Source organism: Heteronotia binoei, chromosome 4 (assembly GCF_032191835.1).
Source record: "Heteronotia binoei isolate CCM8104 ecotype False Entrance Well chromosome 4, APGP_CSIRO_Hbin_v1, whole genome shotgun sequence".
Classification (NCBI taxonomy): Eukaryota; Metazoa; Chordata; class Lepidosauria; order Squamata; family Gekkonidae; genus Heteronotia; species Heteronotia binoei.
The window spans coordinates 88,189,526-88,212,161 of record NC_083226.1 but is presented as its reverse complement, the minus strand read 5'-3'; the positions used below and the strand labels follow the sequence as shown (position 1 = coordinate 88,212,161).

The following is a 22,636-nucleotide window of genomic DNA, read 5'->3' as shown; positions in this document are numbered from 1 at the left end:
ATGGTTATCTGTAGCAAGAACTAATACAGTCAAAACAGTAAAAAAGATATATCTGGATTTGTACAGTCAAAGATGATGAATTAACTAAAGAGTAAGTGAGGCATAACTCTTACTATGTCCTATCTCTTAATAAATAGCATAAATCACTTCCAACTGAGAAGAGTATTGTTCATTCAAGGCAAGATATTCTAAATAAGGGAACCAAACTGTCAGAAGGTTAGAATTATACAAGTCTGAGTCTTGATGCTTAAGTGAGTGTGTAATTTTATCCAGCACACAAAGTTCTTGTACTTCTGTTTTGTAATATTTTATATATTGTATTAGTAAGGCTTCTGTTTTGTAATGTCTGTTTTTATATTTCTTAACTCTGCTGTTTTATTGTTGTAAACCGCCTGGAGCCCGCTTGTGGGATAGGGTGGGATATAAATCTAAAAATTACATTAAATTACATTTACGCATATGCTGATTTGAGATAGATAATTGTTTTGTAGATTTCCATTTAGATGCTATTTCTAAATGTGCAGCCTCACAAGTTTTCTAATATCTTGTAATTGGTAAAATCTGGTAAGTGTGGTATCCACATATTCATAACAAAATATTTGATTTTCAAAGGAATGTGAATGTGTAATATTTCAAATATTTGGTGTTGAATCAAAAGGCTTGAACGTGTGGCCGTTACCACCAACAGTGAAGCTGATTGCCAATTGAGCTGCATCCTTTCCAACGAAGTTTTGGAGAAGTTGTGTTGTGCATAGTGGAGTTTGTTTAGAGTAATGTGCCACCTAGAGACAGTTTTGAATAGCTGGGTTCTAATTTTAATATTTGGGGCTGTGAAAACATGAGACTTCCAAAGTTTTTGGCAGTTTTCTGAAGGAATAGGACAGCCTAAATCCTTATGCCAATATTTAATTTAACTAGGTACTGTAGATGATAAGATCTTATAGACAATAGAGATAGATTTCTTCTGAATTAAGAGAGGGTTTTTAAGCAATGTTTCAAAAGATGTTAAACTCGATTTCAATCATTGCTTAAGTGTAGAATTAGTGATCAGGTGTTCTAGTTGTAAATATTGGTACCATAATATTGTGAAATTGCCTTTCTGATACAGTTTTTGTTTTGTTACCAAATACCCCTCAACAGTAATGTCTAATAATCTATTAAGTTTCCAAAAGTTCCATATTTTAAAGGAATAATTGTTATAAGAAGATTGAAACTATTCCTGATTAATAAAGGTAACTACAGGTGGAACCAGTTTTTTCCTATTTCTGTCCCATACTTTTAATGTATGGGTTAAAAAAGGATTTAAAAAAAATGGATCTAGGTCAAATAGGTGAGTTCCAAATAATCTGTAATTGGGGCATAAGATTCTATTGGGGCAGAAGATTGTTCTATGAAAGCCCAGTCAGGAGTGTTGTCAGTATTAATTATTCTAAGCATGTTTGATAAATAAACAGCATCATTAGTAAAACAGATTAGGAAAGCCAGAACCACCTTCAGATGCGTATTTGCATATTATCTGAAAATGACTTCTTGGGTGTTTAGACTCCCATAAACATTTCAAAAGAGTGGGATTTCCTGTTCTGGCTTTGGTGCAGCAAGATGGGGGGGGGGAGGATCCTGCAATGGGTTGAGGGAGTCTGGATACCCTGATATCCACAGAGACCCCAGAAGAGGAGTCTCTGAAGCATGGGGGAGTGACAATTCCAGGGATCTTAGTGGCAACTGAACCCTGGGGTGCTTTGTCTGCCCTGAAGCCTTGCTGTTGCAATCGCCATTTTGACTGGCACCATGCTGTGACCACCGGCAATAAAATAATCTGATTTCAAGTGTTTTTCTACTACTTTTAGTGAAAATATACCTTGCAAGTAAGTTTATTTTGAAATGTTACCCATCAGATATTTTTTTTTCTACAATACCAAACTTAACTGTTCAGAAAGAGGGGGAGGAGGGACCCCCCCACACACATAGAAGATTGGCATTCAAACTTAAAAGAATCCACTTATAATACTTGTTATTATTTCAAATAGAAGAAATTGGAGTGAGTATGCATATATGATCTGGTATAAAATGAAATAAGCAGTAATTGGACTTTCAATACAATATAATATAATTAAAGGCTGAATGTGACTTAATATGTGAGGAATTTATTTGTGATCTGTCTGGACTGAAGTAAATTTAACTGGAATTCAGGAGAAGTAAAAAATTGGAAGGATTAGCTAACTGGGACTTTTAGTTGGTTTCCTGGTCTTGACTGGTTTGCTACTGGATTGATTCATCCTGAGGGGAAGATGGCATATCAAACTCAGGTGAATACTCAGAAGGATTTTATGGCTACCATGTTCTCCATTCAGCAGGGAATTACTCTCTTAGAAGAGCTTGTAACAGATCAGATACAAAAGTTTCTGGAGAAATGTGACAAAGCTGAAAATATACAGGATCAGACATCCCAAGGAGTACAAGAGCTATCCTTCGAGCTGGAAAAGGTGAATATACAGTTGCTTGAGAATGGATTGTCTAAATTTAAAATGGAAGAGAGACGTGTGCTTTTGCAGGAGAAAGAGAAAGTACAATCTATCAAGATAAAGAGAGGGAAGAGTAACTTTGACATGGTCCTCAAGTTTGTTGCAGAATCAGTGAGGGATAGAAGGGAGAACTTTTCTAATTCAATTAAAATCTGCAGGACCATTGCAAGAATCAAGAGGATTAAAATCTGGAAGGCTTTTAAGAAGAAGAGACTATAAGACTGCACTAGTTAACTGGCAAAACACTGGAATAATACTTCAGAACTCTTTTTTTTTGTAAGTCAAACTAGAATTTTGATTTTCAAGGGACTTTTCAAAACCAAAATTTAAAAAAATTATGCAATTTTTATTTTTATCTGAGTATTTACTTTTTAATTTAACATTTTAATTTGAATGGAAAGTTTGTTTTGTTTTTAGGGATTTGTGAATGTTAAAGCCATAATGAAGGTTTAATAATTGTTGTTAAAATTGGGGCCTTTAATTATTTATGCTAAACAGGGCGATTAAACACTAAGAGCAATAATGGGAAGCAAAATTTAAAAATTTTAAACATGTATATGGATACTCTATAGCAGAAGTGCCAAACACTCGGCCCACCCAAGACTTTGATCAGGCCAATGGGACTCTTTTCTCCCCCTTCCTCCCCCTCCTGTCCTTACCCTTTGAAGCTTCTAGGCTCTTTCAGCTCCCAAAATTTTAGAAGCTCATAGCCTGAGACTCTTTCAGTTTCAGCCTGGGAGCTTCAAAGGCTCTTTGAAGCACCTTTTGAAGCTTGCAGGCTGAGTCCCAGGTTCTTCCTGCCTTTATTTGCTGGTTGCTGCAAGGAAAATGTGAGGAGGATTTTAAGATCCATTTCACATTATCCTTGCAGCTTTGTCTGTACTCTGCAATGGTTTCAAATGGAGTGGAGATGGTTACATTTTCAGTTTTCCTACAACTAGCTGAAACTCATGCTTCCTGCAAACAAGGTTTGATGCTTTCAGCCAGCTTATGTCTCCTGAATGGACCTAACCTAGTGAGTACTCTAATGTGGGAACCTACAGCCAAAAGGAGATATTATACTGGAAAGGCTTTGCCAATCTGAGTAGACTGGTGGGGAGAAGTTTACAATGCCATTTCATTGTTTCCACAGAGTCAGAGCCTTGTGCTTTTTCTTGATGCTTTATTTTAAAAATTGCATTGCCAAATTCCACTAGTCCCCCACCTTTTATTTTAAGATGTATTTTAAGTTTTAAAAAATATCTTTAATTGGGTTTGTCTATGTCCATTATAAAGTTTATATCTCCACTACCTGGCATTATATTTTATGACACTCATGGCCCAGCCCCACAAAATCCCATTTGTGTCAGATCCGGCCCTCCTAATGAATGAGTTTGATACTCCTGCTCTATACTCCATAATTTTAATGAACCTGAAAGTTTTGCAAGTTAATTTCTTAAACTAATTAGCTAAAAGGATAAGCTGTTCAATATATTTTATACAGTTCTTTAATAACCAAATCAATTACATATATCTACAATATTACATACATGATTAGGAGTACTTTAGCTAAAATTAAACATACATTTGCCCACACACACAAACACACACACATGTGTGTATATATATACACACACACACATAAAAAGATATGTGGAGAAAAAAAAGGCAGGAAACGTACATATACCTTGAATACATTTGCTCCTTTCTGAATAGCTGAAGAAGATAAATCCTTTTGATAAAATCCCCATGCACTGAGATATTCACCAATGAACTGGTCCACTATTCTCTTAATTCCCAGGGAGGCTAGCAAGAGGAATCTGCTGTGATTGAAGTGGGCCCCCTTGCTAAGTGGAAAGTTCCTTCTCTATCTAGCGTGAAGGTTGCAAAGACAATTAAGAATGGTCATCTCCTTTTGCTCTGTCTTTTATTGGTGGAAACAATTAAGGCCGTAAAGGCAGTAGTCCACTATCCTAGTTTCCACTAGGTTCCCCTTTAAAATATAAATTCTGTGTTCTTTAAAATAAGCTAATATTCAAAACAGGGTGTGCAAAATTATCTGTATTAGCTCATAGAGCATGCACATTATAATTGAACTTTTCAATCATCTATCTGGAGTAATAAGAATTTTTCCCCTTATCTTTTAGCCTTGAAACGTCCTTGTTTTTAACTTTGACAAAGGAATACAACTGCAGCAGCATTATATTGAAACTCTTTTGATTCTTAATAAGCTGGTATTGAAGACCAGAATTTCTTGCTCTATTCCTTCCTTTCCTTTCCTTTTTTTAAAAGATATTAAACATATATGAATCTGGCTCTGTAATATGACACGTGAATTTGGAGTTTGTTATTAAATACTTTGCAAAATAGTAGGATTTTCTAAAAATACTATAAGGTCACAAAATGTTTGTAGAATCTAAAGGTAATACTTACGTGATAATTCTGTATACTTGCAAGTATAATAAGCTATATACCTTTTCCTCTTTTCAAGTAGAAATAATTGTAATCTATCCCCCCCCCTTTTTTTGGTATTCTTTCCCCTACTGTTTCCCCACAACTCCCCAATTTTTCCTATATGAAATAAAAAAAATGAAAATGAACCTGTTGGGCTTCATTTAGGGAGGACTTTGGTATCTCTAAAGGTAGAGCTCCGAACAAAAAGATATATAAGGGAAGTATAAAGGCTCCGGTCAGATCAATTCTTTCTTGCCGGATCCAGCATAATTTTCTCCAGGATTTTAGTTCTGTATTAATATTAATCTGAGCAGTTTTGAAGTTGTGGTGTAAGAGATCTATGAAGTGAATAGGGATTAATAAGCCAGTGTGCTTCCAAGACTTTGAAACTCATTTATAAAGAAATTTAGTTAAAGCCAATTTTTCAACTCTGGAGATAGGTATATAGAAGGGGTGGCCAATGGTAGCTCTCCAGATGTTTTTTGCCTACAACTCCCATCAGCCGCAGCCAGCATGGCCAATGGCTGGGGCTGATGGGAGTTGTAGGCAAACAAAATCTAGAGAGCTACCGTTGGCCACCCCTGGTATATAGGATAAAGTTCAGACTTTTGATGGTTGAGGTTTAAGCCAGAAACTGTACTGAAGTCATTAATTAATGAGTTGACTGAGGTTAAAGATTCTAAAGGTTTAATAAGGTAGAGTGCTGTGTCATCAGCAAATAAAGATAATTTAAATTCCTTATTGTAGATAGAAACTCCTGAGATTTTGTTTAAGAGCAAGAATAAACAATTGAGGAGATAAGAGGCAACCTTGTCTGGTGCCCCTAGTAGGAAAAGAAGAATCCAAGAGAAGACCATTGATGTTGAGGTTAACTTTTGGATTCTTATATATCGTATTGATTGCCAGCAAAAAATTATTACCAAAGCCCATCATTTGTAATGTTAGTTAAATATTTAATTTCAACAGAATCAAATGCTTTTTCCAGGTTGAGAGATAAAATAATAGAATCAATTTTAAAGGAACTACAATAACTAATTATATCTAAAGATTTACGGATGTTATCAGTCATGTTTCTAGATGGGAGAAATCCAGTTTCATCTTTACAGATATATAAACACATCTGTTTAACTTGGAAACTAAAATTAATGAAAGATTTTTGAAATCCTGATACAACAAAGTGACGGGTTTATAAGATTTAACATCATTTAGCTCTCATCCTGGTTTTAGGATCATCACAATAATTGATTCAGACCATGAAGCTCGAAGTAAACCCTCAGTTAAGATATTGTTACAGACTCTCAAAAGTACTGTTGGGTGAAAATGAAAAATTGATTTCAAAAGTTTATAAGTTACTATTGAAATGGTATACAGAAGATGAAGTAGTGAAACCTCAAATGATAAAATGGGTAATAAGCATGAACAAAGAAATACAAATGGAGACATGGGAACACCTATGGAAGAACTCTATGAAAATATCGACGTGTTACAATATAAAAGAGAACTGTTTTAAAATGTTGTATCGGTGGTATATGACACCTAAGAAATTAGCAAAAATGAATAATCAAATATCAGACAGATGTTGGAAGTGTAAAAAACATGAAGGTTCTTTCTACCATATGTGGTGGACTTGTGATAAAGTGAAACAGTTTTGGCAAATGATTCAACAAGAGACCTCGAAAATTTTGAGATATGACATTAAGAGAGCACCAGATATCTTTCTGGTGGGATTACAAATGGAAAGTTTTCCGAAACAAGATAGAACATTGTTGTGGTACTTGCTTTCAGCTGCAAGGACGTTATATGCGCAAATGTGGAAGCAAGATAAAATACCAGAGAAATGGGACTGGATCTTAAAAGTGTTACACTGGAGTGAAATGGATAAATTGACTAGAATCTTAAAAGACTGTAAGAAAAAATCAAGGATGATTGGAAGAAATTTCAAGAATTTGTTGAAAAACAATGGAAAGTCAAGAGACACTTAGTGGTTTTTGATAATATTTTCTGAACTTTAAAGGGGAAGATAAAGATGTAAAAATGGATTTTTGATTTGATATGCAATTTAGTAGAGGGTTAGATTTTGAGATAAATAGAGGGTTAATTTTAATAATAATACATAATCTTGGTTAATTTTGTATTAAGGTAAATTGGAAGTGAAGATTCTATAAGCGTGAATTTTACCTTTTTTTCTTTTTAATTATTTTAGACACTGGTGGAGGTCAAGAAAAAGAGGGTTGGAGGGAGGAGGAAACTTTGTAATGTATTGGTTGATATTTTTAAATTTATGGTTGATGAATATCTTTCAATATGTTGCAAAAATAATAAAATTGGTTTAACATAAAACAGATATTTTTACAGACTCTTGTTAGATATTGGGGAAAATATGTGAATAAGATCAGTAAAACCGTCATTACCTGGGGATTTGCCATTTTTAGTTCTTTTGATTGCTTTGAAAACTACATGGTCCATAACAGGAGCATTTAAAAGGTCTCTTTGTGTATGATGTATAGTGGGTAAGTTTTTAATCAATTTGAAAAATGAAATTATAGAATCAGAAGAAGGAGAAGTTGACTGATATAAAGAATTATAATAATGATAACATTGATTTAATATTTAATTGCTATAAGAATATGAATCACCTTGGATTAATTTGATTGGTTCATGTTTAGCTTTGTAATTAACTTTCCAGGCTAGATTCCTTATAGCATATGAATTTCTGATTAGAAAAGTTTGTTTGGTTTGTATGGCTTTTTTCTTAATATAAGATAATTCAAGGATTTCTAAAGCTTTCCACTTAAATAATAGTTTTTTTATAAACTTTTGTACTGTTAGTAATTTTATGGAGATGTTCTAATTGTTGAATTTTAAGTAATAAGCTTGATCTTAAATATTCTTGCTGTTTCTTGTGGGTGGATGTAATAGCGATAATTTTGCCTCTTAATACTGATTTCATTGCATCCCAGAGAATGGCATTTGAAACATCCCCTTTGTCATTTTCTTGGAAATACGAATCCAGTGAGAGCTCGAATGTCTTTTCTGATTTGATCATGCAATAAAATTGATGAGTCTAAAACACAGTGTCTGTGGTTTTGTATTTCTGTGTTCCATTTAATTTTAGCATACACCCAAGCATGATCAAATGTATACCTTTGGGCTAGTGTCAGATTTAATAGTGTTAGATGTTATGATTGAACAGCCTAATAAATAATCAATTCTGGTGTGGACCTGGTGTCTGGTGGAAAAAAAAATGTATAATATCTATTTGTAGGATTTAATACTCTCCAAATATCAAGGTAGTGGAATTTATTAAGGGAATGGAATATATAGAATTTTAAATAGTTTTTTATGTAAATGGTGAAAAAAATGACCAATCTAAATTTGAGTTTATAATATAGTATGTCAGCTCCAATAATTGTTTTGCCTGTGGCAAATAAAGAAAGTTGGGTGACAACTTTGTTGGTCTTAAAAAGTGCAACTTGACTCCTACTTTGACCTTTGGAGTTAGAAATCATGTCACTAAAAGTAAACAAATGTTTATCTGAGACAATTATAGGCGCTTCTCTAGCCTTAGATTTTTCAGCTGCATGATATTGGTATGGAAATCTCTTGCACTGGAAAACCTATGAATTTGAAGCTTTAAGATGGGTCTGTTGTAAGCATAAAATATTGGGCAATTGTTTTAAGATGGCCAACTCAAAAGGTTTCTTTTAATAATATTGTTTAGCCTTCTGCAATTAATTGCATAGATATTCAAATTAGCATCCATTATAGTATATGATCCTGAAACAAGACATGTAAAATTACACTAGCCCATAATAATGCCTTCATAAGAAGAGATTTGTGTGCTAATGCAATTTAGATGAATTATTGTCACGTAATCTTAAAGGTTTACAAAGTGTGCCAAAACCAAGCATCTTCGTGACTGTAGAGTTCCCAAGATAAAGGAAAGAACTCTAAAAGTATTGCACCAGCTAAGCAACTATAAATGAAGTAAAGCATGTTTTTACCATACCAGCTTAGGTATAGTTTGCTCATTGTTAAAACTAAAGTAAAAGAGTATGCCTTAGTACAAAATACATGGTGAAGTGTTGTGCCTGAAAAAAGGTATAAACAATTTAAAACCCTAGAAGAGAAAGATCTCCTTTTTAATTTAGTGTCTAAAACATATATAATTATTAAAGACCAACCCATCTATAACATCAGAAATGGTAGAATACAAGGGAAACATCCAACATCCCCCTCCCCCCCCCCCCGTCCCAATGCAGAAAAAACCTTAGGGAGTACTCCAACTAAAAGTAAAGCCATATATTGCCAAAATAGAGTACTATACGGATGAAAACATAACAATATACTTATCTGTAACTTAAATAACCTTCTAAGCAGATGCATAAATGCTGCCAAATTTAGGAAGAAGTAGTACAACAGGAAAAAGAAAAATATCGAAACTGGGACTCCTCCCAGTACAAAGGAATTCCTGGTTATGAACCAGAAAAAAAACATTTGTGAAGCAAAAAAACCAAAACCAAAAAATAAATAAAAATAAACGACAGGAAAAAAACTGGAATCTCTCCACTGTTCGTTTAGGGAGTTGTTAGACAAGCATCTCACCCTTTGCTAGGGTTGCCAAGTCCAACTCAGCAAATATCTGGGGACTTTGGGGGTGGAGCCAGGAGACTTTGGGGGTGGAGCCAGGAGCAGGTCAAAGATCAAGTGATGTCACTTCCACGCTCCTCTTCTTTCGATGGTATCACTTTCAGCACACTGCACCCAAACCCTTCCCTTCCTGTGATGTCACTTCCTCCTTCCAAATTTAAATTTATCTCTTTACATTGCTTTCTGCTACTCAAACATTTGTTGAGTAGCAGATCTCCAGCCACCACCTAGAGGTTGGCAATCTTAATTTATATCCTACCTTCCATGGGAACCCAAAGCTGCTTCCATCAGAGGTTGAGAGTATTCCAATGTTACCCAGCAAGTTTCCTTGGCAGAGTGGGGATTCAAATCCAGATCTCCCAGACCCTAGTCTAGCACTCTAGGTTACACTTTACCCTTTTAAGCTTAGGATCCCCAGGTAGTTCCCTTCTTTGGTTTCCAGATAGTTAGCAAAACTGATTTACTGTGTCTCTCCCCACTCACCCCTCTCCAAATGGTTGTGGCATATCTTTGTTGGCCACTGGAGAAGCGTGAGCTGGGAGGTAAACATGCCTATCACCTTCTCCTCTCCACATGATTTGGTAATCTCTAAACCACTACACTAGAGTGTTGAACCAGCACTTTATGTTTTATAAACAGTATTCAGAAATATGGAGAAGGCCATTTAATAACAAAGAAATCAAAGAATGCTAGTTAGACATCAGCCCACAGAATAAGCTGTCCTATTAATTCTGAGATTCTCACTATATGGATTGAGAAGTCACACCTTTGTATGCATGGGTAAGAAAGCAAGAAGAGGAACTGCTAAGTTTCCTGAGACAGTGAAATCTTGAGAAAAAGATGACATAGCAGAGCCCTAAGAGCCCCGTGGCACAGAGTGGTAAAGCTGCAGTACTGTAGTCAGAGCCCTCTGCTCACGACCTGAGTTCGATTCCAGCAGAAGCTGGTTCAGATAGCCGGCTCCAGGTTGACTCAGCCTTCCATCCTTTGGAGGTCGGTAAAATGAGTACCCAGCTTGCAGGGCGGGGGGCGGGGGGAGGGAAGTGTTGATGACTGGGGAAGGCAATGGCAAACCACCCCATAAAAAATCTGTCATAAAAACGTTGTGAAAGCAGTGTCACCCCAGAGTCGAAAAGCGACTGGTGCTGGCACAGGGGACTACCTTTACATTTTTAATGAAATCCACTGCAATATGCTTAAACTTTGTTAAATTCATTCAGTAGTAATAGACTTAACACTGTACCCAATATACTGTTGAAGTAAATATAGGAATGGCTTAAAATCTATTGCTCTTCAGTTACACATTTTTTAAATTTCCATCTTCAGTTTAACAAACTTTTAAGAAATGCTAAATATATAATTAGTATCCCATAGGTATTTTAAAAGGGAAACCAATAGTTTAAAGGTTCATTTCATTTGTAATGAAATAGTAGAGAGTGAGGGTGTCATTTTGAAATAAACTTTCCTCTTCTAAGCATAAATAGAGGCACCTATCTCTACTGTATTACCAGAAAACTCAGTTGCAAAAATGATAAAACTCTTGAAAAGGATATACAGAATTACTGTACATACCAAGACCTTGGGGTGTTTTTGGTGTTGTTTCTCCTAGAAGGCTGGTTGCATTAGTGAATATTTGAATTTACAATGGCTAGAAAACAAATTCATCTGTGGACAAAACTTCCTTAAAAAACAAAGATAAAGGAACCTGCATAACATCAATTTATAATGGTGTGTTCTCAGCAGCTATTTCTGGCAGCTGAGAGGGCACAAAATATAGTAGTCCAATTACCAAATTAAAATGTACAAACTACAAATTATAAGCATTCCTAATTTCAGAACACATAGAACTTTTAAAACACAGAGAGACTAAAAAAGAACACAGCCAAATATACTGAAACAATTTACCATCCATGTTTACAGTCTCTCATCACACCAGAACACTCACAGAAGAGGGGGGGGGGGATTTGGTTAATCTTAAAAGGTGCTCCTGCTGTTAAGTGAAACACTGGCTGGCACAGCCTTCCCTCACCTCCAGCAAACACACAAACACGGAAGAGGAGGGGGAAACTTGGTTGATCTTAAAGGAAAGGGGGCGGGAAGCATGCACAGTCTTCACCCCCAACACACAGAAAAACTCAAGGAGGGGGGGAAGCCTCCTTGATCTTAAAGATGCAGTGCTGCTGGGGAAAACAATTGCGAGGAGAGTGAGAAAGGATGGCATTTATAGCTCCCCTTCACCTCCAGCACGCACTCGCTCGCTCACTCACAGATGAAGAGAGAAAAAAAACTTTGTTGATCTTAAAAGTGCTCCTGCTGGGTCAAATGCGATGGTGAGGAGGACAGACCCAGCCTCCCTTCCCCCACTTGCAACGTCGGTTGAGCGGACAGCTGCTCACACTCGTCCCGTTCTGTGGCTCTTTCCCCCCCCCCCGGCCTCCACTCTCCCCTTCTCTCATTCTACCTCAGAGGTGGAGCAGGCGATGCTGCTGAGCTGCTGCCTCTTGTCGGCTTCACACCGTAGCTGCTGCACCGAGATGGGCTCGGAGAAGGACTCGCTGTTCCCGCTTTCCAGAGTTTCCCGCTTCCCCCCTCCCGCTTCCAGAGTTTTGGAGAGCGGGGGAGGAGGGCGCAATTTCAGGGGTCCCCCGGCAGGGCGGGGGGGGGGGGTTGGGAAGCCTACGCTTTGCCCAGCAGTACTGTGTACTAATTAGTCTTGAAGCCAACAACGACATTTAAACAGTTACCAGCCCACTAAACTGTTAAAGAACAAGAAAAGATTCAGTATTCTAATTTTACTATTCTGGCGATTGGGGAGGAACTGTCCCGGAGACACACGCTTGAGTGCGGGGTGCCTCAAGGGGCGGTGCTTTCCCCGATGTTATTTAACATCTATATGCGCCCCCTTGCCCAGATGGCCCGAGGGTATGGGCTGGGTTGCCATCAGTATGCTGATGACACCCAGCTCTATCTGCTTATGGACGGCCGGCCCGCCTGCGCCCCAGAAAATCTGGACCGGGCGTTACAGGCAGTGGCTAGGTGGCTTAGGCTGAGTGGGCTGAAACTGAACCCGGCGAAGACAGAGGTCCTTTGCTTAGGTCGCTGCGGCCCGGGAAGGGAACTCCCCCTGCCAGTTTTTGACGGCGCTCCATTAACAGCGTCGGGCAGGGTTAAGAGCCTGGGGGTGCTGTTGGAGCCTTCATTGACGATGGAGGCTCAGATAGCAGCCACTGCCAAGTCCGCTTTTTTTCATCTTAGGCGGGCGAGGCAGTTGGCCCCCTTCCTGGAACGTGACGACCTGGCAACAGTGATTCATGCTACGGTCACCTCGAGGCTGGACTACTGTAATGCCCTCTACATGGGGCTACCCCTGTGCCGAACCCGGAAACTGCAGTTGGTGCAGAACGCTGCTGCCCGGCTGTTATTAGGGCTCCCAAGATGGGAGCACATTCGACCGGGGCTCCAGGGTCTGCACTGGCTGCCAGTAATATTCCGAGTCCGGTACAAGGTGTTGGTTATGACCTTTAAAGCCCTATATGGCCTAGGACCTGCCTACCTTAGGGACCGTCTCTTCCCACACGTTCCCCAGAGAGTACTACGTTCAGGTTCACAAAACCTGTTGGTAGTCCCCGGGCCAAAGGAGGCCCGCCTAAAATCCACCAGGGATCGGGCCTACTCAATAACGGCACCTTATTGGTGGAACCAACTGCCGGAAGAGGTGCGGGCCCTGCGGGATCTAGGGCAATTCCGCAGGGCCTGTAAGACAGTCCTCTTCCGGCAGGCCTATGATATTAACTGACAATGCAAAATATCCTGGATGAAAAAATGTATCTATAGGCCGCCGGTTTTTACTCTATCTTGTTTTTACTAAATTATGGTTTAATGGTATTTTAATTGTTTAAACTGAAATTGTTTTAATTATTGTGTTGTAAGCCGCCCTGAGACACCTAGGTGAGAAGGGCGGGGTATAAATCTTAATATAAATAAATATAAAATAAATAAATTAACCACGGATAATTTTGCCACGTTTAAATTTGTTTAATGATTAGGCTTCTTTTTGGCTTGGTGCCATATAAATAAACTGACTGACTGATTCAGTATTCAGGAACAGTTAAGAGTCTACTTTTTTTGACTTGGTTTCTGACATCATGCTGCCCTGGAATGCGAATTTTGCTCCATCTTGTGGGAGGTGATGTGAGTTCCAGTTTTCTTTTTGATGATTTTCCTTGGTGGATCAGTGTCCAGCTCTAGCTTCAGAGCATATAGGAGGTCATAAACATATTCAAGATCATCAGCCTGTAGAAGCATTGAGTTGTGTCGCATTGAGAGTTTTTCCAAAGGTAGCTGTTGTGTCTGGGCTTGATTAACTTAGAACTGTATAAACTTCAACCCTGTAGACCAGGGGTGTCAATGTATAAACTTCAACTCTGTAGACCAGGGGTGTCAATGTGGCCTGGGGGCTAAATCAGGCCCTCAGAGGGCTCCTATCAGGCCCCCAAGCAATTGACTGTCATCTGCTTCCTTCTCCCTCTCTCTTGCTTCCTTCTGCATAACAGCTTGCTTTGCAAGACTTGCTCAATTGCACAGGAGTTACAGAGCAAAGTCTCTGTTTTCTCCATTGCCTGAGACTCCTCCCTTGGGGAGGAAGGGGGGAGGGAGAGCTTGCTTTGCCTGGCTCTCTCAATTGCACAGCAGAGCTACTGAGCCAAACCTCTCTTCCTTCTATTGCCTGAGGCTCCTCCCCTCCTGGAAAGAGCCAGCACTTCCTCTGCCCAGTTCCCTGGATCCCATGGGAGAGATACAAAGAAAGCACCTTTAAAACCAACAAGTGCTAATGTTTTAAGCATGTTTTATTTTAAGGTTTTTTTTTCTTTTTAAACTTTGTGTTTGTCTGTGTCCTTTATAAAGTTTATATCTCTGCTATCTAATCTTAAATAGGGACACATACGGCTTGGCTCGACATGGCTCAGTCCAACAAGGCCTCATTTATGTCAGATCCGGCCCTCATAACAAATGAGTTTGACACCCCTGCATAGACACTAGAGTGGTAGGATTGTAATAGCTGCAGGCTGGCTGGCTGGGCTGCCGTGGTCTACCTATAGGGGGCCTGAGGAGAAGTTTGAATGTACTTATGGGTCTGCAGTAGGGTGGAATCTCACTGTATATAACCAGGCATGGTCCGGGGGTTTGCATGCTGTAAAATAGTTCTAAAATCACTTTAAGTGAAGATGCTGATCAGTACCATGGGAGTCCTCATTCTTGTGATCAAACTGAATATTTAAAAGTATCCAACGATATCTGATGGCTGCTTCATTTAGTCGGGTAGTGATGGGTTAAAGAGAATGCCTGATTTGTAAAATCTCTGAAGGTAAATGGGGGAAAGTAGAGATCAAAGAATCTTTGAAAGGGAGACCATTTTTTGATTTGGCTTCTCTTAATACCATGTTTTTTGTTCTGATGTCCAAGAATTCCACAAGGATATCTCAAGGTCCACTTTTTTGGAGAATTGTGAGGATCCAATTCTGTAAGCGTTTAAAATAATAGGTGCTATTCCATTCTATTCCACCCTCCAATTGCATGATTGTCAGGTGGATATAAAAGAGGAAAGTTCCAAGTTACCTTCAGCTTGATCCCCAAAGCCTAAGAACTTAATAGATGGTTCTCTGAGTCTCTGTTCTAGCACTAATATGCATTTCATAGCCCAAGTTTCATTTTTCTGGAGGTATCTAATACTGTTGTTGTTTGCCATGCTATTCTCAAAAGCAGTATTAGAAGTGTCAGACCTTTTGAAGAGTAGATTGTATAGCTGACAATTGGTCTGACATGGGTTTTAAAAGTCAGTTGAGTTCTGCTAGCATGTCCATCTTAAAATTAGCAAATAGATCTTGGAGATCTTTTTTGGATGATGCAGGTGAGTTTGTTTCCATTTCGTTTGCTGCGGTGGCCATTTTGGCATTGAATTGTGTGTGTGTGGCATAGCTCTCTTGCCATTGTCAGGCTTGAAATGCCTTAAATGATGCATTTTTGGTTGGGGATTGCTTCCCTCGGATTTCAGTGGTTTTCCCCATTAGCTAGCAGGAGTCAGAAGCACTCAAGGGTAATTTTTGTTAGTGATATAAGATGGTAAGGGGAGAGAGTTCATCTAATGTGCTTCTGCCATCTTTGCAACAGATGCCCCACCCCAAATTTAATTATAGTTGACAGTAAATATATACTGTAAGAGACATTTTGAGACACTTTACCACACCGTGTACAGAACTCTTTTTCTGCAGCCTTTTCTGATCCAAAGAAAGATAATTCCCAGTCATAGCCAATGTTCCTCTAAGCTGTGGAGTCTTGTGAGCAAAAATTCTACTTTGTGAGCTACTAGCATTAAAGTTGTGAGCAAGTGATTTGGCTGCAGCATAAATTAGCTTGCTCTGGGGCCATCCTTCATGAGTGAAGACAAAAATGTGTGAGCCCAGAGGCTAAAAAACTATGAGCTAGCTCACACTGACTCAGCTTAGAGGGAGCACTGGTCATAGCACTTGCATGGAGAAACAGGCTCATGAGTTGAAGGGCTGGAGTTAGGATGGACAAGGGGATGAAAGACATCTTCCTTTCTCTTTTGCAAGCTTGGAGGCAAGTGGACACAGGTTCAATCTATGGCTGTCACACTATTTTAGAGTAATAATTAGCATTTTAAAAATCACTGCAATGGCATAAAGACAGCAAACAGTCTTATTTCTTCTCTCCATGGCTTTTAAAGTGCTGAATCAACACTCCCCATGGCTGCTTCAGCACCTTAAAAAACACAAAGGAAGGAAACAAGGTTGCTTGTTGCCACCCTGCTGCTCTCATGGCAATTTTTGATCAGCTAATTTTTTTTCTAGAACAGCTGACCTGGTTGGATAGAAAACACATAGTTTAGCTGTCACAGGCTGTTCCTCTTCACAGATCCTGCAACCTGAGAAATGATTTTTCTGGGCTTCACGGGGCTGTGGGAGTGGAGAGAATGAGGAAAAACTTGGTTATCTTTTGTGCATGGACGGTAGGATATCCACCATTGATTTAAGAGAAGACTGAAGCATGCTTGTTTGACTTTTACTGAATGGTGCACAGAGCTTTATCTAGTTCACCACAGACACAACACTTGTATACTCATATCACAACAGAGTCCAGGTCTCTCAGCTCTTGGTCCATGAGCACAGTGTGTACCATTCCATCATAGAGAATATCAGGTTCTTGCATTCTTTTCATGGTTACAGGATTGCTAGCCAGATTTTTGCAATTGGTTCAGAAATACTGGCATTTCAGAATTAGACTAGGTGAAATGTTAGAAAAGTTGTGAAGGTTTTTTTTTTAATGGTAAATAGGAGCCATGGGACCATCAATTCAGATTTCAGATTAACCTTCCTTGCCATTTTCCAACATAGATCTGAGTCCAAAATTGTTTACCCATGGTGGGGTAGAACACACAAGCACATGAATACCACCCTGCTGCCTGTATTTGCCATTTGAAATTCCATCAGAGATCCATTCATGTATCTCACAATTTAGTTAAGCACTCATTCCTAAATACATTTATTTGGAAGTATAAGAAAGTGATTTCAACTGATCATATTTCCATGTATGTATGTTTAGGTTTGTAATTGGAGAATACATAATGTGAGACTGAAGAGTTTAATCAAAATAGCTAACTTCAGTTCTGTAGAGACTTTCTGCTGGAATTGATCGTACAATTGTCTTGTCATTTCCTTGTCATTTTCTCTGTCTTTCCTTTCATACCTAAATACATGTTTTATTCGTTTCTTTGAAGAGAGTCCTGTATAATAGCAGGCTTTATCTGGAAAAACTGAATATTTAGGATATGAGTTGCCCCGAGGACCTCTTCTAGGGCCGTGTTTAATAGTTTAAAAAGTTTATGAGTAAAGTATAATTTATGGAAATGACAGACTAGTAGATGCCTGTTCTTGCTTTAGATTCTTTTCTGCCATTAGTCATCTAAATTAGAAATGTGTCATAAATCATACAAGTTGTTCTGTTGCCCCTCTTGAATAAGGGTCTAATACAGAAATAATATATAATTATCTCCACTATGTGCTTGATAAGCTACTTGGGAAAGATGGATGTTTGGCCTAATGCTACAGCAGAGCTGTTTTATTGAGGCTTCCAATCCGGGCTTTCTGTATTAGAGTGTTGTAGATTAATATCTTGTAGGCTATTATATTAGACTTGGAGTAAGATCCATTGTGAAGAAACATACAACAGGCTCTAGAAGGAGGCTCTGGGGGATTCCCCCCCCCCCATCTTTGCTGTCTTCCCACCCACCCAAGTGAAGGCATTCACTCCCCCCCCCACACACAGCTCAAGGGGAATTGATCTCTGTACCTCGAGAGGAATTGTAATTCTAAGTGATCTCCAGCCCTCACCTGGTGATTGGCTACAGTAGTTCCCTAGGAGGAAATGGCATTGTCTGAGGTCCCATCCCTCGTCAAACCCCACCTTCTCCAGGCCCTGCCCCTTAAATCTTCAGGAATTTCCTAACCTGTAGTTGACAACCCTATCTCCATCCCTTTATCTGCCCCTCTGAGTTCGACTTTCCATTGCCTCCCCCCTCCCTGCAGATTTTCAATGGGAAAAGGACAGTCTTTCTCCACAGTGGTGGTGGTGGGGGGAACCAAAGCAGCTTACATCATTCTCCTCTTCCCCTTTTGATCTGAACAACAACTCTGTGAGGCAGGTTAGGCTGAAAGTCTATGACTAGTCTGAAATCAACCAGTCAGCTTCCACAGCAAGAACCTGGTTTTGGCAGACACCACTTTGAAACCCTAACTCATATGCCCTCCTCAAACTCCACCACATAATCTCCAGGAATTTTCCACCAACCTGGAAAGGTATCACTAAAGACCTTTGGGTTAGTGCTCCCCCCTTGCTGTCTCCCACCCCCTCAAGGGGAACTGATCTCTGCCATCTGGAGAGCAGTTGTAATCCTGTATGAACTCCAGCCCTCACCTGGAGATTGGCAACAGTAGTTCCTCAGGAGGAAATTCCATTACACCTGTCTTAGGTCCTACCCCTCCTCAAACCCCACCTTCTCTAAGCCCCACTTCTTAAATCTCCAAGAATTTCCTAAACTGGAGTTGGCAACCCTGCAATCTCTGCATGGGAAAAGAACAGTCTTCACAGTGTGGGGGGGGAGCAGTTTACATCATTCTCCTCATTCTTCTCCTCCCCCCTTTGTTCTGAACAACAACTCTGTGAGACTTCCCAATCTCCTTCCCAGGCAACCATCCTGGGGCAAAGCTGAGGGGAGGAGGGAAAGAGGAAGTGACAGGAAAGAAGCAGAAAGAAAGGAAAAGTGGGACAGCCATGCCCTCTGAGGAAACGCCTGGTGGTGTCAGGCTCTTTGGGTATTTCAGTGGCTTTCAGAAGCTGCGTGTGTGTGATGCTGCCCGTGTGGGCCATTGATAGGGTGGCAGTGGTCTGTTGCCAGTGGCAGCTATGATTCCTTTTATGAGGCTGAAGTAGAGTGGCAGTCCTACCTGAGGCCAGTTGATAGAGAAGACAGAGAGAAGCATCAGAGATGTGTCTCTCTCTGAGGTAAGAGTGTTTTGATGGTTTGTTCAACATTCCTTGGCCTGCAGTACGTGGGGGCAGGGAAGTCAGCCAATGGGAGGCCAGAGACGGTGACAGACTTTTCATTAGCCAATAGTGGCTACCCCACATCCAACAAATGAGGAAGCTGGAATTTGCCACCATGCCACAGGTTTTATTACGAATAGTTTAGTTTAGTTTATTAGTTTATTAAATTTATACCCCCCCCTGCCCGCCAAGGCAGACTCAGGGCGGCTTACAACATTAGTCATAATAACAATAAAAGACTAACACATTGGCACCTCATAATAATAAAATCAATTAATTAATAAAAACAATTTAAAACAGTTGGTGCTAATAACATTTTGGTGTTATTCAGTTACGATGATGGCAGTATTTCCTGGATTCCTCCTGCTGATATAGGTCTCGAAGGTCAGCTAAAAGCAAACTGGAAGAGTGTGGTCTTACAGCCTTGCAGAACTGGGCAAGGTCCCGCAAGGCCCTAATCTCTTCCGGCAGCTGGTTCCACCAGTGGGGGGCTGCTACTGAGAAGGCGTGATCCCTGGTAGCAACCAGGAACATTAAGCCAAGTTTTCATATGCATAGATGATAGAGGAGAAATGCTAACATAAAAGAGCAAAGCTTTAATCAGGGCCTGTGTGCAATTTTTTAAATGCTGAAAATATTATTTAACTCAAGTAATTTGACCTTTTATGCACATTAAGAAAAGAGCAAAAACTTAAGATGTACATTCTATATAATGCAGCTTAACTATACATTACAGTCAAATATGGGTAACCGAGTCCTGACAAAGGGAGAAACACTGTAGACTACAGATGCCAGTTTAATGCAAAAAAGTCACTAAAAGAATAGACGGACAATTCTAAGTATTAATATCCACAGTTTCAAACACTATTCCTGTCATTCAAACACTTATCATGTTGCCAAACATCAATTTTCACAGAGCTAAATTAACTTTAGCAGGCATGTGGAAATGAAATATTACTGATATTATAATAGATAGATGGGAATTATAGTGGAATAACATACCACTTGAAATCAAACCTTAAATACTTATATTAAATGTATCTATGTATCTATGTAGCCTGCACTATGCTCTGCTAGAATACAGATTTGCACTATGCTCTGCTAGAATACAGATTTTTTTGAGATTAAAAGAAATTACTATATTAAGTTTCATTCAACCAACCATCCCTCCCATGGTCTGGAAACCCTGGGGTTTTTTCTCAGTGAGAAGGATCCTAAGATCACTCTAGCAATTGTGAAATTTTTCTCAGTCCTTTTAGCCTTTGCAAAAAAAAGAAAGAAGAAGAAATAAGTGTCGTTTGCTGCTCAAAATTTATAAATCAATGAGCTTCTAAGGATACAAAAGGAAAAAAGGTGAGTGAGAGCGAAAAAAATAATTAATGGGACAATAATTCAAAATGTTTTTGTGAAGTACATTCTCATATAATAATTCAGACTAATGTTTTTCAATCAAAAAGTTTAACAAGATCTAAATTTTAAGTAGTCAGCATTGAGACAGGATCTTACATGTCCATGCTTTCCATCCATATGGAAGCCACAGCAAACAGAGCTAGCATTGTCCTCTATATTTTATTACAGAGATGCCTAAATGAAATCTATAAACTGATAAAATTGCAGTGTTGCTCGATGAGTCATGTATAGCTTTTGCTAAAAGCAAATGGACCCTCTTATGTTGAAACTATGCACAAGATACCTTTTAGTATTGCTTAAGTCAATGTTTAATTTTTAATCTGTTCAAATATGCTATATATGAATTTAGAACAAATTAAGGTTGAATCCTTGAACAAATGGAAGGCACTAGTTTTGCCTATTCTCTACTTGAGATAAAGTCCCACTTATGCTGCATCCCATGTAGTTCAGAAGGTTGTCTTGATCTGAGAGCAACTTTTCAGATGGAACAGGGCTATGTAGGAAGGGGAAGCTTGAAATTCCCTTCCATGTGCAGAGCTAGCAAATCTTAGGATCCAACTCGTGATTTATTATGTAGCTTTATAAGCTAAGTGTGTTCAAGAATAGATGATCTACAATTTTAAATTTATCGCATACTTTAACCTTTAGTGTTCAGTTACATTTTTAAATATATTATAATGATGAATCATAGGGATGCTTTGTGATTCTGGGGCCTTGGGCAAAACTCCAGGATGGGGTACTAAAATACTGCTGCTCCATGGGTACCTCCCCCATCCAAGGCTTAGCAACAGCTGGCCCTCATCTAGGGCTGCCAAGCTCCCACTGGGGCTGGGGGATGCCCTGCCCTGGAGGGCCCCAGCCCACCTGTCAGGAGCAGGCCGCTGGGGGGATCCCTGCCTTCGAAGAGCCCCGTTGGCATGCAGTGTCCCCAGCACAATGATGTCACCCGGAAGTGATGTCATCACACCAGGGATGTTGCACTGGGAATGGCACCATAGAGTTTTACCATGGATCCTAGAGTGTCCCCAGCGTGATATCCCTGATGCAATGATGTCACTTCCAGGTGACATCATCGCAATGCATGCACAAAACATGTGCAAGGAACAAGTCCCCCACCACAGCGGCAGAGGGACTTGGCAATCCTACCCTCATCCTATATGAGGTTAATGGAAGCTACTGGCACTACTATTTTTTGCCTATTATCTAAGACTGACCCTGTGTTGAACTCTTAGTACCAGTGCTGATAACAAGATTAATTTTGCCTCTGGGTAAAGTTAGAGGTTTAATATAATCCTTATGTTCTTTAAGTTCTTATGACATGTATATGGTGCAAAAACACCATTCAGGAAATCAGCCCTCAAACTCTCAGAGTAAAGTTAAGCTGTTATAAATTTAGCCAGCAGAAAAAAAGCCCTAAATCTAGCACTAAGTTCGGCATCTTCCCTTTCCCTACTGTTTGAGGAACAGCAACAACCAGTAGAGCAATGCTCTCTTTCAAGGAGAAATGTGAGGAGGGAAAACATTCTAAGTTATTTTTATTCTTTTGAAGTAGAACTGCTTCTACTGCAGTCTCCATTAGCAAATTTAGTCAGTGGAAAAAATACTGAATCTATTGTGAGGAACAATCACTTGTATGCACGGGCGTAGACTTTTCAATTTCGGGGGGGGGGGCGCTGGGGCTCAACCAGAGATATTTGATCCAGTGACATCACAGGGAGGGGCTTCTGTTATCACTACCTATGAATTTATGGAGAAGCTCCCTCCTCATAAATTTAGGGAGCACCCCCCTCCCAGCAATGCCCATGAACCGGGCCAGACCCAGAAAAGGGTGGGAATTGGCCAGTGATTATAGTAGTATCTCAGAGGTCTCTTGCTGTGTCCTGTTTTTGAAATTCACTTTTAGAATAGTCACTTTAAGATCTGCAAATATACATATCATGTGCATAGAACAAACTAATGGTCACAAATTTGACAGTAAAAGGCAATTCAGAAAAGCTTTA

General features: G+C 39.4%; 1 protein-coding gene across 2 annotated transcripts in view; it reads left to right on the top strand.

Moving 5' to 3' along the window:
* The window catches only part of ADAMTS19 (ADAM metallopeptidase with thrombospondin type 1 motif 19), a 248,877-nt gene that overhangs the window by 73,473 nt on the left and 152,768 nt on the right, over positions 1–22,636 (top strand). The gene's annotated exons all lie outside the window — the stretch shown is intronic.